Source organism: Gadus morhua, chromosome 4, assembly GCF_902167405.1.
Source record: "Gadus morhua chromosome 4, gadMor3.0, whole genome shotgun sequence".
In the NCBI taxonomy this organism is placed as follows: Eukaryota; Metazoa; Chordata; class Actinopteri; order Gadiformes; family Gadidae; genus Gadus; species Gadus morhua.
The window spans coordinates 2919214-2929117 of NC_044051.1; the positions used below are offsets into that span (position 1 = coordinate 2919214).

General features: G+C 43.1%; 1 protein-coding gene across 1 annotated transcript in view; it reads left to right on the forward strand.

Moving 5' to 3' along the window:
• Positions 1-3526: 3526 nt before the first annotated feature.
• Positions 3527-9904, forward strand: part of LOC115541487 (E3 ubiquitin/ISG15 ligase TRIM25-like) — a gene marked incomplete at its 3' end in the record, with an annotated part of 44702 nt that continues 38324 nt past the window's right edge. Inside the window, exon 1 of the mRNA XM_030353233.1 lies at positions 3527-3898. The remainder of the gene's footprint in view (positions 3899-9904) is intronic.

Below are 9904 nucleotides of genomic sequence, written 5' to 3' on the forward strand. Positions count from 1 at the left end.
GAGGCGGGCCGCTGAAGGGGGCGGGCCGCTGAAGGGGGCGGGCCGCTGAAGGGGGCGGGCCGCTGAAGCGCTGCGTGGCGGCGCCGCTCCTCAGATTAGCGGGGAGACGCCGGCTCAACAAAACAGAAACATCTGAACACTCCCCAGTGTCTCTGTGGTCAGCAGCTCATCATGTCTGGTTCTCCCTCAGATGCCTGTGACCTCACCCTGGACCCCAACACGGCCAACGGACACCTCTCTCTGTCTGAGGACAACAGGAAGGTGACGGAGGTTGAAGAGGACCAGTCGTATCCGGATCACCCAGAGAGATTTGACTCCTGGCCCCAGGTGTTGGGTAGAGAGGCTCTGACTGGCCGCTGTTACTGGGAGGTAGAGTGGGATATAATGGCTGATATAGGAGTGACATACAGAGGAATCACAAGGAGAGGAGGGGGTAATGACAGCAGGCTTGGAATGAACAACAAGTCCTGGAGTCTTTATTGTCGTGATGATCGTTACTCTGCCTGGTACGACGGTACAGAGACAGACCTCCCTCCCCCCCCCGCTGGCTCCACAAGAGTAGGAGTGTATCTGGACCGGCCTGCTGGCTCTCTGTCCTTCTACGGAGTGTCCCCAGATGGAGGAGGGTCCTCAGACACACTGACACACATCCACACCTTCTGGTCCTCCTTCACCCAGGAGGACCTCCTCCCTGGGGTGTTGGTAGGGTGGGGGTCCTCAGTGTCTCTGTGTCAGTTAATCCGTGGATCCCGGTTCTCTAGAAAATCTAAAGTATGCTTACAATCCTGAAAACTTGAAGCTCATGTATCAACTACAAGACTCCAAACTGCTAAACTCGAAGCACAATTCAATTTTTTTTATGCATACATAAAATCGAAATCACATTTTTGCAAAACTCTAAAGCACAAATCTCATCATTTTGCACACTTGGTTCACCTGGAAACCCCTGGCCTTCAGAACGCCACGCCCAATTACCAATTGGTCTCACTCACTTCTCTCCTGTTCAAACTCAACTGGCAAACCCCTTGACTCATGAGTGAGAGCATAGAGAGGCCTGAAGTGAGCTCTGCTGGGTTGTTGCTCTGGCCTGGTCAGGATCGGAGGGGGGGTACAGACTGATGTACATGTGTGGGACGTCTCAGCGGGTTGGGTGGGTCTATGTGTTCTCAGATAGGGGTCATCAAGTTATCTCCCTGTGTGTTTCACCGGATGACCGTCCCCCAACCAACCCCCACAGGGACTGCCCCGATGTTGTTGCCCCCCCCCCTCAGGGTAGCTGTGTTAGAGAGCCCCCACCCCGTCGTGAGGTCTGGTGCCCCAAACGACTCAAAGCTTCTAAGGCTCAGCCTTCCTCTGGGCCCTTTACTGTAACGCGTCAATCTACATTAATCGTGTTAAAATAAGATTGCGTTAAAGCGTAATTAATGTTTTAACTTGTCCAGCCCTAGTTTATATAAATATATATATATATATAATATACACACACAGTAGCACCCATATATAAACACACACATGCATATTCAAACAAGCGAGCACACAAACACTACACACGCATATATGAACACACACACGTACATATATAAAGACACACAAGCGCACACATGCATATATAAACACACATATACACAAGCACACCAACACACGTGCACATCCACATGTATCTATAAACATACAAAGGTTTTCTTTGGCTTCTGAAAGTTGATCTCTATAAACTCTGAAAGGAAGAGACTTAAGATCTTCCATGAGGTTAACTAAGCAGGTTTTACAAAGAATATATTTCTAATGACAAATGCATTTTAAATATTGATTGATAGTGAATCGAAATATGTTTATACTACAATATTGTGTATGTTTTCAGACGTTTACAGTTTCAAAATGCATGGCTCTGATATCAGTTTTATATTCATAATGCAAGTGATCAATAAATGTGCCTGAAAAGGCATATCAATTGATCACTTGCATTATGAAGGAAATATGCTTCGTTACTTTTCTTATTTGAGAAATAACTTCAACATCGTTTTTGTTTATTGATTTTTCGTGCTTTTCGTTTCATGTCATTTTTTTGATATGTTTGATTTTTATTGATACAGGGAATACCTTGGGTGAATTAATTCCTACATACAGGCTACAGGGCAGTCTCTAGGCTTTATTGGAAAAAGAAAATGACCAAGCATTTGTTTATAATTCATTTGAAAAACAAAAGTGTGTATAATCAGCACCCACTCACCTAACAGAGACGGAGAGAAAATCACGCAATTGGGTTATATGACTTATATCCTAATACATTTTATTATATATTGTCTGGATTGATATTAATGTACCTAATGTACTGGTCTATGAAACCAAACTAAGTAGATGTGAATGTATGTCGATGCATTTTAATTCATAGTTTTATAATTGTGAACACGAAAACATACACAGGCCAAATAAAAACAGTTTTTTTGCAAATACAAATGTGTTGTGGGGTTTATTAAAGACAAACGGTAGACACCTGAATGCACGGTTGAGATCATATTTTGAAAGTAACAAATCATATTTTTATTATATGGATATACATTTGTATGTTTTGAATATGAAACCTTGATGGAAAGACAAACCATTCAAAACTCAGGTTTACAATTATGAAAACATTTATACTGAAACAGTGAAGAAGACAACAACGCGGAAGTTTTGGAGGTTTTGGTTAATCTTTGCATCACAGATTCCACACTTAGATAGATGCTAACATTGCTCAGTGAATAACAGAGAACGCAATCTATAAAGGAGGAAATCAGAAGAGGAACCATGTGTATTATCTCAGCAGAGTGGAACATGTGTTTGTGATCAGCCAAACATAGATAACAGCTATGTGTTGACCAAGGAGAGGAACCAATCGCTCTGACAACAATCACAGGAACGCTCCACACCCCAACGCACCATCACACTGTCCGCCAACACACACACACACACACACACACACACACACACACACACACACACACACACACACACACACACACACACACACACACACACACACACACACACACACACACACACACACACACACACACACACACACACTGTGGCCTCCCGCCCCTGAAACCTCGGCCCGGACGGGCCCGAGGGACAGTGGTGAACGGGGTGTACCTCCGCCACCCACCAGCCGGCGACAGGGAGCACCCTGCCTTTCCCCCAATCAGCGGGATGGGGGACACCTGGCGGCTGGGAGGAGGAAGATCCGGAGCCGGCATAAAAGGGACCACGGAGCGGGAGCAGGGACAGTTCGGGATTACGCCACTCACACGCTCACAGAGACCCTAAGGTACTTCGGGCAGTATGAACTGTTGTTATATTTGCAGTGCGGCATTATGATTGACATTATTTAGACACTTACCACATCTTGGTTACTGAAGGCGGTTAAACGTCATCATGGACTGGGTCCTGTTATCTGTGGGCCTGCATCACAGATCTGGGTGTGTTTTCATACCACACGTCTATATATGGCCCTGCCTTCAGAGTGGTTTAAGCAGCACAGGGAGCAGTTGGTATGATATCCGCAAGTTGAACTTGATCTTATCAGACACGTTTGAAGCCCTTTGAGGCCTTCTGTGTGGATGATGAATAGTTATTAAATAGTGCAATAGAAACGTCCGGGCAGCATCTCCACATCTTTCCCCTCCTTGAGAATGAGAGGGTCTATGAATCTGCGTCTAGGAAAAAACACCCTGCCTCTCGTCCGAGGTTAACAGAGACAACAGCGCCCTGTGACCGGAAATACGCAGCTCATATAAAATCAGAGTCTGGGAGGAGTTTGACCTCGGAGGGGAACTGGTCCAACTGGTTGGTTCATCATTTCCTTGTTATGAGTCGGACGGTTTGGTGTGGCTCACTTCATCACAGCAGGAAGACGACGAAGGTACTGTAGTCCACTCTGATCCGTGATAGACCATAAATATGAATAACTTTGAATCTTATCAGTAGGTTGATGACAGTTGTTGACCGGTCATTAAGGAGCTGGTAGGGGTTAGACAGTACAGAGACAGGTCATTATGGATCAGGTAGGGGTTAGACAGTATAGAGACAGGTCATTTGCGGAGCAGGTAGGGGTTAGACAGTACCGGGACCGGTCATTAAGGAGCAGGTAGGGGTTAGACAGTACAGAGACAGGTCATTAAGGAGCAGGTAGGGGTTAGACAGTATAGAGACCGGTCATTAAGGAGCTGGTAGGGGTTAGACAGTACAGAGACAGGTCATTAAGGAGCAGGTAGGGGTTGGACATTACAGAGACAGGTCATTAAGGAGCAGGTAGGGGTTAGACAGTACAGAGACAGGTCATTAAGGAGCAGGTAGGGGATAGACAGTACAGAGACAGGTCATTAAGGAGCAGGTAGAGGTTAGACAGTACAGAGACAGCTCATTAAGGAGCAGGTAGGGGTTAGACAGTACAGAGACAGGTCATTAAGGAGCAGGTAGGGGTTAGACAGTACAGAGACAGGTCATTAAGGAGCAGGTAGGGGTTAGACAGTACAGAGACAGGTCATTAAGGAGCAGGTAGGGGTTAGAGAGTACAGAGACAGGTCATTAAGGAGCAGGTAGGGGTTAGACAGTACAGAGACAGGTCATTAAGGAGCAGGTAGGGGTTAGACAGTACAGAGACAGGTCATTATGGAGCAGGTAGGGGTCAGTACAGAGACAGGCCATTAAGGAGCAGGTAGGGGTTAGTCAGTACAGAGACAGGTCATTAAGGAGCAGGTAGGGGTTAGACAGTACAGAGACAGGTCATTAAGGAGCAGGTAGGGGTTAGACAGTACAGAGACAGGTCATTAAGGAGCAGATAGGGGTTAGACAGTACAGAGACAGGTCATTAAGGAGCAGGTAGGGGATAGACAGTACAGAGACAGGTCATTAAGGAGCAGGTAGAGGTTAGACAGTACAGAGACAGCTCATTAAGGAGCAGGTAGGGGTTAGACAGTACAGAGACAGGTCATTAAGGAGCAGGTAGGGGTTAGACAGTACAGAGACAGGTCATTAGGAGCAGGTAGGGGTTAGACAGTACAGAGACAGGTCATTAAGGAGCAGGTAGGGGTTAGAGAGTACAGAGACAGGTCATTAAGGAGCAGGTAGGGGTTAGACAGTACAGAGACAGGTCATTAAGGAGCAGGTAGGGGTTAGACAGTACAGAGACAGGTCATTAAGGAGCAGGTAGGGGTTAGAGAGTACAGAGACAGGTCATTAAGGAGCAGGTAGGGGTTAGACAGTACAGAGACAGGTCATTAAGGAGCAGGTAGGGGTAAGACAGTACAGAGACAGGTCATTAAGGAGCAGGTAGGGGTTAGACAGTACAGAGACAGGTCATTAAGGAGCAGGTAGGGGTTAGACAGTACAGAGACAGGTCATTAAGGAGCTGGTAGGGGTTAGACAGTACAGAGACAGGTCATTATGGATGAGGTAGGGGTTAGACAGTACAGAGACAGGTCATTAAGGAGCAGGTAGGGGTTAGACAGTACAGAGACAGGTCATTAAGGAGCAGGTAGGGGTTAGACAGTACAGAGACTGGTCATTAAGGAGCAGGTAGGGGGTTTACAGTACAGGGACAGGTCATTAAGGAGCAGGTAGGGGTTGGACAGTAAAGAGACAGGTCATTAAGGAGCAGGTAGGGTTTAGACAGTACAGAGACAGGTCATTAAGGAGCAGGTAGGGGTTAGACAGTACAGAGACAGGTCATTAAGGAGCAGGTAGGGGTTAGACAGTACAGAGACAGGTCATTAAGGAGCAGGTAGGGGTTAGACAGTACAGAGACAGGGGTTGGGGTCTTCTTGAAGACTCCAGACATTGGAGATTGCACTCAGAACCTTTCAGCTGGGAGTCAAGCAGCCGGTGACCCTGGGTGACTTTAACGCTAGGCATCTGGTTAGGTAGTATCTGTGGAGACCTGTTGTTATTGCTGCAATTATTATTTATATTTTGACGGACCATATCTCAATCTCTGAGTGGTACAATTTTTTAAAATTTCTCAGACCTTTGGTTGTCCCTCTAACTTAGATCTCGAAAAAGATTGGTGCAGAGATTCCCATAGGGGGCGCTATAACTTCAGGTCTTAGTTAAATCCTCCTCATGGCTGCCCGATGCATAAACCATTCTGAACCTCTGTGTTTAGGCCTTATTTAGAATGCTAAATGCTATTTTGAACCATAATGTCTGTCAGGATGATTGTGCTGTAAAGTGAACATTTTGTGAAAACTTCCGAAATCTTCTCCAATTTATTCACGATACATTATTCATTGACATAAAAAAATTGGTCGCCTAAAAGGTTGGATTTTTCCTCATTTGTTTAATTAAGGCATTAAGATGAATTTTCATTCCTCTTTTTAGTTAACTTTAGCATGGGTGCATAAACTTATTCTTACCACTGTATATATTTATCGATTTGCAAAGCTGTTTCCATTAGCGATAGTTGTAACACATTTCGTTGGGGAGTTCAAAGTTTTGAATGTTTGCCTACCAGGTAGAGATCAAGCAATAACATTCAATCATGAACTAAATTGACAATGGCTGGAGCAGAATGGTTCTCTGCTCACTAAATGCAACCAACCTGTCTGTCAGGAATCCAGAAGTAATAAACGTCGCAAAAGTATTCAAAGGTGGAATGTAAAGGTACTTTCCTCGCCTAAATTGTTTTGAAGTTACAGTCAACCATCCCTTGAAACCACTCCCTCGCCACACCTTACAATAACCTATCTGACAGTCATAGCCAGGCAGTAATCATGGCAGATTTATGTTTCTATATTTTTTTATTTGAAGGTATTCACAGTGTAAATGCTCGTAATGGCCGTCCCGATGGATAAAACATTCTGAAACTTGGTGTACAGGTCTTATTTTGCGTGTTGGACAAATCAAAATCGCAATTTATGCAAAAAAGCAATATTTACATGAGTTACACTTGAGGGGTTAACTAACTGGGTCACATAGAAGTCACAGCGTTAATTACAGTAATTGCAGACAAAAAATATGCGGTTATTTACATTGTCCATTTGTGGTTATTGTACTATAAGCTACTTTATTTTATTTCATAAGGTTTCAGCATTATTAAATATTTCCCTTGTTTTAGATAAGTGTGGCTTTGAGTCAGGTGATCATATGTGTAGATACATAATCTAATCCCAATGTCAAGTGGAAAGACAGAAAAATCACTAGAAAATGTAGACCTTTATGTCCACATTTCAGATTTCACGGCAAGGTGGATTAATAATACAGTGGTAAGAATAAGTTTATGCACCCATGCTAAAGTTGACTTAAAAGAGGTATAAAAAAATTATCTTTTGGAATGACAAACAAATGTAAAAAAATCCAACCTTTTAGGCCACTATTTTTCTTTGTGAATGAATAATGTATCGTAAATAAATAAATGTTCTTCGGGCATAAGTATTGGAACCCCTATGTTAAATTCCCATAGAGGCAGGCAGATTTTTTTGTTTAAAGGCCATTTATTTCGTGGATCCAGTATACTATGCATGCTGATAAAGTCAACTAGGCCTTTGGAATTAAAATAGCCCCACATCATCACATACCCTTCACCATACCTAGAGACTGGCATGGTTCTTTTCAGTTAGCCTAATAGCTGTTAGTTAGCCTAATGATTTCTCACTGCAAATCAAACCAGCTAATGGGCTAACTGAAATAAAACCATGCCAATCTGCCACTTTATTCAGGATACATTATTCATTCACAAAGAAAATTGGTGGCCTAAAAAGTTGAATTTTTCCTAATTTTTTTAATTAAGGCATTAAGATCGATTTCCAGAATATGATTATGTATTCCTCTTTTTAGTCAGCTTTAGCATGGATGCATAAACTTATCTTACCACTGTGCATATTTATTGATTTGCAAAGCTGTTTCCATTAGCGTTAGTTGTAACACATTGCGTTGGGGAGTTCAAAGTTTTGAACGTTTGCCTACCAGGAAGAGAACAAGCAAAACCATTCAATCGTGAACAAAATTGGCAATGGCTGGAGGAGAATGGTCATATGCTCACTAAATGCAACCAACCTGTCTGTCAGGAATCCTGAACTAATAAACGCAGCAAAAGTATTCAAAGGTGGAATGTAAAGGTACTTTCCTCGCCTAACTTGTTTTGAAGTTACAGTCAACCGTCCCTTGGAACCATTTCCTCACCACACCTTACAAAGAACATAACTGGCAGTCATAGCCAGGCAGTAATCATGGCAGATTTATGTTTCTATATTTTTTATTTTAAGGTATTCACAGTGTAAATGCTCGTAAAGGCCGTCCCGATGGATAAAACATTCGGAATTTGGTGTAGAGGTGTTATTTAGCATCTTGAACCAATCTCAGATTTATGCAAATGCAATATTTACATGAGTTACACTTGAGGGGTTAACTAACTGGGTCACATAGAAGCCACCCTCCTGAACTGAGGTCAAAAAATGAGGTCACAGCGTCAATTACAGTAATTGCAGACAAAAAATATGTTGTCATTTACATCTGTAAAATACACATGTCCATTTTTGGTTATTATTACTATACTATAGTCTACTTTATTTAATTTATAACGATTCAGCATTATTATATACTTCCCATGTTGTAGATAAGTGTGGCTTTTTGTCATTTGGATAACGTTGTATTTGATGCTCTAGATAGTTTCCAGGGAGAGAAAAAGAGCTTCCCTGTTAACCCCTCTCTCCGACCTCTGGACGTGTAGCGTTGTGACGTCAAGTGTTTCAGCTGGGCAGGAATCAGAGACCGCTCAGCCCATGCTAACGTGGTTAAGACGCGTACGTACCTTATTTTAAACTGATAGAAATTTGCTTTGAGAGTGAATTATTACTTTAAATGGAATGCAAAGTGATCAAACTAACACGACATGGAGGCACTTCTTCTCTCTGTCTGGAGACAAAGAACAACAATTTGGGAATTTAATAGTCAGATTCAGGTTTACTGTAATCCTCATTATAACGTGAGTCCACCAGGTTTACTGTAATCCTCATTATAAGGTGAGTCCACCAGGTTTACTGTAATCCTCATTATAAAGTGAGTCCACCAGGTTTACTGTAATCCTCATTATAAAGTGAGTCCACCAGGTTTACTGTAATCCTCATTATAAGGTGAGTCCACCAGGTTTACTGTAATCCTCATTTTAAGGTGAGTCCACCAGGTTTACGGTAATCCTCATTATAAGGTGAGTCCACCAGCTTTACTGTAATCCTCATTGATGCTGTTGGCAGGGGGCCGTGTTGAAAATTTCTGATTGAAACGAGGAATATACAATATTAAAAAACACTTTAATATTAGAACTAGCATTAGAACTAAGAGTTTAAACCCTCTTTCGACCATTAATATACAAGTTAGATACAAGACTCACTTGCTCAGAGTTCACTTATACTCTGTATAGCCTCCCGCCGTCTGTTAAATGCCCACAATGTAAATGTAATAATAATGAAATGTTTTAAAACTTGATAATACATGTTTTCTAGGAATGGCCTCTGCCACTTCCGGGTCTGAGGAGGACTCCTCCTGTTCCATCTGTCTGGATGTGTTCAACAGCCCAGTCTCCACACCATGTGGACACAACTTCTGCAGAACCTGTATTACAACGTTCTGGGATGACCAAGTCCAGTACAAATGTCCTTTTTGCAACGAGCTGTTCCACACAAGACCTGATTTACGGGTCAATACCCTCTTTTCAGAGATGGTTGATCGGTTTTGTAGGACTGTACGAGTCAAAGAGCCGCCTTGTGTTGATCCAGGAGAAGTTCCCTGTGACGTCTGTACTGGGACCCAGCTGAAGGCTGTGAAGTCCTGCATAGTGTGTTATACCTCTTACTGCCAAACCCACCTGGAGCCACATCAGAGAGTCGCTCACCTGCAGACAGATCGGCTGGTCGACACTTTGGACAGTCTGGAA